General features: G+C 34.3%; 1 long non-coding RNA gene across 1 annotated transcript in view; it reads right to left on the bottom strand.

The window, feature by feature from the left end:
* Positions 1-976: 976 nt before the first annotated feature.
* Positions 977-9,129, bottom strand: part of LOC118767109 — a 9,650-nt gene continuing 1,497 nt past the window's right edge. Inside the window, exons 2-3 of the long non-coding RNA XR_005003004.1 lie at positions 4,678-4,680; positions 977-1,062 (exon numbers count right to left, since the gene is read on the bottom strand). This is a non-coding gene — a long non-coding RNA (uncharacterized LOC118767109). The remainder of the gene's footprint in view (positions 1,063-4,677; positions 4,681-9,129) is intronic.

The raw sequence follows: 9,129 nt of genomic DNA, 5'->3' as shown, positions 1-9,129 counted from the left end.
CTGGAATTATTTTATAAACCCCTTTTCCAAAGGTATCTTTATCTTAATTTATTATTTTTTTCAATAAGTATTTGATATACATGATCTAATTTTTAATAGGGTATTATATTAATAATATATCTAAGACTACTTTCAATATACAAATATAATTTATAATTTATATCATAATCTATAAAATAATTCTTATTTCATTTTATTTTATCTTGATATATTCTTATGTTTTTTTTTTATTTCTGTTATACCATTTATATCATTCGCAAACAAATATATAAAATTTTATGTTCTATATTTTTTATATTTTATATTATTAATTTTTTTTATCTATACACCTTCCTATACATTTGTATAGCTTCTATTAATTAAAAAGATTTTTATAATTTCTTTTCATAATACAATACTATAATGTGTACCAAATTATTCTAATTTATAATTACACATTATGTCTTATAAATTGTATACATATACGTGATATTTTTATGCATTCATATATCCTTTCATACTTTTTCCAAATATTTGTAATTTATAAATTATTTTTACAAGGTCTTCTTATAAAAGTTATTGGATGTGGAAATCCTTTGTTATTCTTGTATATTTTTTAAGCATGCATTATACTTTAAATGTTTACATGTTCAAATCGGTTTAGCTATTCGCTTCAATAATTTATATTTATGTTCAGGCTTTCGAGTTTTTCACGGGTAAGTAGTTCTGTGTTGCACAGAGTCCACATGTTCCCGGTATGAGCATATATATATATATATATATATATATATATATATATATATATATATATATGCATATAGGTAGATAGATTGATAGATAGGATGATAGATAGATTCATAGATAGATATGTAAATAGAAAGACAAACAGATGGATAATTATACAGATAGACAGACAGATAGATTCAAATATGTAATACAGGGTGCGGCAGAAGTAACGCCTTTTGTATTTTACTTTCTTAGATTTTAGTTATTTTGTATTTCCTGAAGCTTCTGCGATTTTTTCATTAGTTTATTATTCGTTTCTTTAAGTAATGCAATAAATTCGTGTTCAATAAAAAATTACTTAAACATCTATAAGCTATAAAAGTTGTCAAATGCAAATAGGGGATCAATTGTGCCGCACCCTGTATATCCGTAATTTCAAGAAATTAGTCGTGAAATACGATAAGAGATTTGTAAGTACCTCTACTATTCAATTAAGCTAACTACATTGACTCTGTTTACTTTATTCCATTTTTTAAAAGCAAAACAACCATTATTTATGCGAAATATTTCAGTGAAATTTCATGACGCATTTTGTCGCACCAGAACTTGTAGGTGGAAAGAAAAATCAATTTGTCCTTGGTTTTAGATTACGCTAAAGAATTATAAAAAAAAATCATTATGGCAGAGAATATCATAAACGTAAATGAAATTGTAAAACAAATAAATGAAACACATAGAGCAACCACAATGAAAATGGAATTAGAATGAGAAGAATTGCAATAGCCTTTAATAGGATAAGGTAACTTATTTCTGTACAGCTCTGTATAATTTCGTGTAAGCTTCTATCATAAGAAAAATGCCTTTGGCATTTCTACTGAAAGACATAATAGAGTTAGTCAGCTATTTCTACATAATATTAAGATACCCTTAAATAGTTTATGCTTCTTGGACATGAAGATCGATTAGGATGTGCCAAGAAATTTTTCCTCATATCTGCAGTTCTATAAGAATACCTGCAACAGTTGCCAAATTTGATTAGAAACTGAACGACAGTTGGACTGTAGGCTGGGTTGATTTGAATGGCGAATCGTAGCTGTGTTAACGCGATAAAAACACTCCGAATTGTCATTGAGAATGCATTCAAGTTAATAAGGTTACATTGAGAGAGAATGCAGTACAAGCAACCAACGAACAAACCAACCAACCTATCAACCAACCATCCAACCAACTAACCAACCAGCCAACCAGCCAGCCCGTCAGACCAACTACATTTCCGCCCAGTCAAATAAAATCCCAGGATAACTTTACATGGGTTTCTCTGGATCTGTGTGTTGAAGATACGTATGAATGTTCTGATCGTGACCGATTCAGCGTGTGTAATAGATATGACGTCACTCTATAGCAATTCCCTCAGATGAAGTGAATGAAACACAACCGTATTAGTCTTTATCTATTGTGTAATTCGGGTTCAAGTGATTCTAGCTCTAAGTTTATCTTCATATTTATTACGGATTTCTCCTTATGATACATTAAGAAGACAGAACACTTTTGCTGGGTTTCTTTTCATTTTTATTATGGAATTCTCCCTCCGATAAACTAAATAAAAAAAGAACATTTCTTTAAATATTTACTGTAACCATCTTCTTTTATATTAATAGCTTTAAATAGATTGAGGATTTCTTATATATTACCAATATGATTGACATTTATATTATCTTACGCGTTTTGTTACAGTTTCTAGATTAAGACCCTGATATTCAATTTATATACATATATGTTGTTGTTGCAAGTTATTATAACAGAGAAAGAATGTCTTCAAGGTTAGATTAATATTATTTGTGATAAAGGTGGTGAGTTGGCAGAACCGTTAGCACGCCGGGCGAAATGCTTAGCGATATTTCGTCAGTTTTTACGTTCTGAGTTCAAATTCCGCCGAGGTCGACTTTGCCTTTCGTCCTTTCGGGGTCCACGAATTAAGTACCAGTTACGCACTGGGGTCGATATAATCGACTTAATCCGTTTGTCTGTCCTTGTTTGTCCCCTCTGTGTTTAGCCCCTTGTAGGTAGTAAAAAATAAATATTATTTGAGATATATAGATATATATTTCGATAGTTGTGTGTTCTACTTGCTCGGTTATTTTGTCTGTTATAATTTTGCATCTGTATATATATATATGTATTTGTATATATGTGTGTGTACGTATATATATTGGTAGTTTCTTATAAAATAACTAGTAATATTTTGATATGCATTCTTATAGGTTAAATCTAGATCTATTGGGTAATTCAGATTCAATTGTAAAAAATATGTATTTGAAAAATTAACGTTCACGCTCATAATACATAAGCATTTCAATTATTCTGTTTCTATAATCTAGCCGTCCTTCCACACAGAATTCCGTCTATCTTTAAACATCAGCTCTGATGAGACTTATATAAGTGAATCGAATTGCTTATATGTCAAAAAATGTACAGAAGTCGGAACAAACCTTTGGCTATTTTGGTTTTTTAATGATTTTTAATGTTTTGCATTACATAATACTCATACTATATTATGCTATATTATAATATAAATAACTTATTGAATTGTCAGTTGTATAATTTACTGTTTATATATATGTATATATTTTTCCATGTATCTACCTACATATATATGTGTGAGTATGTGTGTGATTGTATGTATGTGAATGCGTATGTATATGTATGAATGTATGCGTATAGAAGGTTAGCGTAGGATAGCATATCCTTCCATTTGTTGATAAGTTGCGCCAGATTTCGATACAACACGGGAGTCGGAAAAATTTGACACTGCAAACAAAATTGAAGTCTGTTCACTCTTGACTTTACAAGCCCATACTTACTTTAGCTTGTCTCGCATTCGTTCGTTTTATACGCTTACCTACAGTCCCGTGATTGCCTTTCTATGTGTAAGAGAATATGTACCTGTATTTGTTTGTTTGCGTGTGTCTGTGCAAATGCGTGTTTCGTGATGTCTGGATATGAGTGCCATTACGTTTTGACGTCAGAGAAACCATTGTGTCAAGTCTCCGCATCCCCTTACATTAGTGCTACGACTAATGTAAATTTTCAAATTAAATACCAAAGTAAACTATAAACACTGGGTCACCGTCAAGGACCAAATTCATTGACGTCATGCCCAAGTGTGGTTGTCGTTCTATGAGCAGAATATTACACGCCGATGCATATAAGCCTCTGTTCTTAGCATATATATAGATACGTATGTATATATATATATATATAATATATATATATATATATATATATATATATATTATATATATATATATATATATATATATATAATATATATATATATACATATATATATATATAGATATATATATATATATATATATGTATATATGAATACGTATATGGTTATATGTATACAAATATATATACATACATATACATACATATATACATATATATATATACATACATATACATACATATATACATATATATGACTATATATATATATATATTACTATATATATATATATATTATATATATATATATATATATATATATATATACACATATATATCCATGTGCATATGCGTACTTTCGTGTATATATATGTATATATATGTATATATATATATATAATATATATATATATATATATATATATATATTATATATATATATATGTGTGTGTGTGTGTGTGTGTATGTGTGTGTATATATATGTATCTGTTGTGTACATGTATGTACATATGTATATACATGTACACATTCATTAGTCACTGCTATTCCAGAAAAAAATCGATATCTGTATGAAGTAAATATCCTCCATCAAAATAAACTCACTTCTAATTACGTTAGTCGAAATTCGGCCACTTCCGGTCAGACGGTTTATATGCTAATGAAAATTTCTTCCTCAAAGGATACATTTTACCATTTAGGCAGGATGTACATTCAACCACATCCGCATTTGTTCATTACATTCTTCTGACCATTAGTTTCGTCTCTGATCGAACGTAAGGACGGCAGTGTGTAGTGGTGTTGGTTATGTATGTAGTTGTGGCCGTGTATACGATAGTTGGTGTGGTGTGCAGTAAAATGTAGACGTCGTTGATAGCGGTGAGTGGTTTGGGGTGGGGGCAATGAGAGACGAGGTAATGGTTGTTGTTTGTGTTGTTGATAGCGTTGTTGTTATATCGTTGTTGTTGTTGTTGTTGTTGTTGTCGTTGTTGTTGTTGTTATTGTTGTTGGTGTTATTTGGTTTCGGTGGTGGTGGTGGTGGTGGTAAAGTTGCTAGCGTAGGCTGTGGACATGGTGATCTGGATGGACTTTCACTTAATTTTTCCGGACCAGGAATTATATGTTGTAGTCAATTATATTTTAAAACATCACTAACAACAACAACAATAATAACAACAGCAACTGCACCAAGTGTAGAAACAGGAGCAACAACAATACAGCAACAACAATAACAGGCTTCAACAACTGCAGACAAAAATACCAAGTTTATTGATGGTAGCTAAATGTATGGAACGCAGACCCTGCATCTGGAGACAACGTTGTACTTGACCGATACGAACTGGGATTCTGCTTTTGAGGAAGAGATCACGTACGATGGGCTTTTCCTTCTGGTTCCTGAGCTCTGGGTTCAATTTCCGCCGGGATCAAATCCGTCTGCTTTTGGTCATTTGTTGATCAATAATTAAAATGTCACATCCCGGCAATGGATTGGCAGAAATTTTGGTACCTCAACTGAGAGGCTTTGTCATATTTTTCGATTTTGTAGTTCTGAATATACATTTGGCCCACTGAATCACATCCTATACCTAGGGGCTAGGGTAAAAAAAAAAAATGCTGTAATCATCAGTCATATTAGCCGAACATTTTTTGTAGTCAATTTCTTCGTAATATTTTAATCGTAAAGGCGTCGAGCTGGCAGAAATGTTGGCACGCCGGGCGAAATGCTTAGCGGTATTTCGTCTGCCGCAAAGTTCTGAGCTCAAATTCCGCCGAGGTCGACTTTGCCTTTCGGTGTCGATTAAATAAGTACCATTTACGCACTGGTATCGATATAATCGTCTTAATCCGTTTGTCTGTACTTGTTTGTCTTCTCTGTGTTTGGCCCCTTGTGGGTAGTAAAGAAATAAGTATTTCGTCTGCCGCAACGTTTTGAGTTCAAATTCCGCCGAGATCGACTTTGCCTTTCATCCTTTCGGGGAATGTAACAGTAGACGAAATACCTATTTCTTTACTACCCGCATGTCGATTAAAACACAGAGAGGACAAACAAGGACAGGCAAACGGATTAAGTCAATTATATCGTAAATGGTATTTAATTTATCGACCCCGAAAGGGTGAAAGGCAAAGTGGACCTCGGCGGAATTTGAACTCAGAACGTAGCGGCAGACGAAATACCGCTAAGCATTTCGCCCCGTGTGCTAACGTTTCTGCCAGCTCGCCGCCTTTTATCACGACATCTTGTTAGTGGTATAGTTTAAGAGCCTCCCAGAGTAAGAATTAAATTTTTGCCAGATTATATTGGGTTGCATTTTTCCTCTAAAACCGTTCATGATGTTGCTCCAGCAGGACTGCAGTTTAATATCTGAAACAAGGAGAGCATAGAAGATGAAGATGCAATCTGCGTTTTACAAGACACCTACACCCCAATATTTAACCCGTTCTACCTTACACAAGCTGCCATATTTTCCAGACAGGAGTCGATTCTGTTTTTCGTAGCTCCCCATCTCGTCAAGCCGTCTATGTATTCTAAGTCTGATTGCTTGCCATTGTGCCTCACACTCTGTTCCTGCCATTTGCAGACCACCCTTTTAACCAGCACGCTACTAATTTTGTCACTTTGTTACTTTAATACCGATAATGAGAACAACAACAGCAACAACAGCAATAACAAGAGAAAAAACAACAAGAATAACAGTCATAATATCGATTACTAATATTGGCTCAAAACCACAAATTTGGGGGAAGATATAGTCGATTTGATCGATCGCAGTCTTTGACTTGTGCGATATTTTATCGATCCCGGAAGGCTGAAAGCCAAAGGTGACCTCTTTGGAATTGGAACAGAGAACGTAAATGGATGTAATAAAACCAAACGAAGTATTTTGTTCGATATTCTATCGATTCTGGTAATTAATCACCTAAGCAGAACTATGAACGTGATAAATATATTAAAACTAAAGGAAAAATAGATCAATGATCATTGTAATTTCATGTATTGCTTTGTTGCAATAGAAATAGCATATAAAATCTTCAAGGTGTTTCGCAGGTCTTGGGAGACTGACCAGGAAAGCGAGGTAAAACCCGTAACACATCTGTTGCTTCAGTACGAGGGAGAGGCTCTGAATACCACGTTACCTTCTGAATGAAAAACCTTATGCAAACGAATGCAACAGAGTGCAGTCCGATAAAGTTATACCAAAACCATGGAGTGTTGTACAAACCGGGTTATGGACTAGGCTTCTAACCAAAGGAAGCTGTTGTCCATTCAGTGAACTGATGAATGAATCCTTTCGATTTAATTTCACTATCAATGCTCTGGTCAAACTGGGAATAGGTCGAAGGCATGCTTGATGTCATATCACTTATGTATCCAGAAAGTGCAAAACATACATCGCAGCTTCATAAGTTCTAGTAAGCTTTCTATATTAACGCCTGCATTTTATAATCTAATCATATATTAATTATAATTGCCTAAGGGGTAGTGAAATAGGGTCAAACGGAGAACGACATAGATTGCAAATTCCGGCGGTTAAATATACGGCCAAGGACCAGATATAGCAGAAAGGTGTAGTGCTCTTCACATACGACCCAACTTCATCTGACCAATCAGCTATGGATAATAGGCTACATTATAACTGTATGCATATATACGTATGTAAATACATAAATATATACGTACGTATATATATATAGTTCTATCTATCTATCCATATATCTACCTATCTCTCTCTCTCCTCTCTCTCTCTCTCTATTTATATATATATATTATATATATATATATATATATATATAATATATATATATATATATATATTATATATCTATAGGTGTGTGTTTGTTTGGGATTAAGTCGACAACACTTATAGTAGGGTCATATGCGCACCGTTTGTGGAAAAAACAACACCATGACCCAATTCAATCTGCCAGAAAGGTGGAAACGACATGCTGTACTGATTAGCATTCACGGAATCTTCGATACGAACATTTCACAGTGTTTGGGAGTGAAGCTGAGGACAGTGGAGAGGATTCCGAATGTGTTGCATGAGTCAAATGGTGATTATGAAGGTATGACTTGTAGAATAACTCACTCTCATCCTTCTGATAAAGAAAGAACTCTTTAATTTGTTGATGAGATCGAGGCCATGATTGACAACGATCCCTCCAAGTCAGGTCCATCACCAGGAACATGGGAGTGTCTAAGTCTCTTATGAGGTAGATAGTGCATGAAGACATTTGGTATTCTACATACAAGATGATAAAGGGTTAATCTTTGTACCAAGCCTTCAAGGGCGAGAAAAGACCATGCTACGAAGTGTTTGAGCAAACTCAAGTATCCCCTAAAACACCCATGCTTTGGTTTTTTTCAGAAGAAAATTTTTCTGCCAGGATCAGATGGTGAACACATAGAATATTCTTTGGCTTGCCGTGTCCCCAAAACACGTACCGAGAGTGATAAGAATCAAACATCTAGTCAGCATCATGGTGTTTGGAGCGATCAATATTGATGGCGACGTTATGCCTCCATTTACCTTCCCACATCGCCTCAGACTCAATACGGAAGCCTAAAATTAGTGCCTGGAGGAGATAATGGTGCCCTTGGTCAAGGCGGTGGCTGCTGGAAGACCTAAATCTGGTGACAGGACTCTGTACCATGGTAAAGAAGCAGGAGAAGCCAGTCATGGCTGTCAGACAATTTCTACGACCACTTCACTGACATCTGGCCACCTAACTCCCCAGTTATATATATATTCACACACAAAGTAAGGCTGGATATCTATTAAGTTAAGTAGGTCTCGGTTTCGTTTTTGATAAGTTTAATCTTCAGCAAGTGTCATTTTTTCAAGCCTCACATTTATCCGCGATTTCCGAATGAAATTCAGATCCGGAAACTGGGTAAAATCTTGCCGAATATATTGTGCCACATCGATCCCAAACTATATGACATTTATATCAGTTTCAAATGTTGGAGCAAGGCCAGCTATCTTGGAAAGGCGATAAGTCGAATACATCGACCCCAGAGTTCAATAATTACTTACTTATCGTCCAGAAAGCATATAAGGCAAAAACCACCTCGGTTGAATTTGAAATCAAAAGTGAAAAAAAGTGCAGAATGCCGCTGTGCATTTTTTCCTGCATGCAAACGATTCTGCCAGCTCGCCGAGTTGTATCAGATTTCCGCGGCAAACATGAAGA

This window comes from Octopus sinensis, linkage group LG19 (genome assembly GCF_006345805.1).
Source record: "Octopus sinensis linkage group LG19, ASM634580v1, whole genome shotgun sequence".
Lineage (NCBI taxonomy): Eukaryota > Metazoa > Mollusca > Cephalopoda > Octopoda > Octopodidae > Octopus > Octopus sinensis.
Note: the sequence above shows the minus strand (reverse complement) of the source record. Positions and strands in the feature narration are given on the sequence as shown.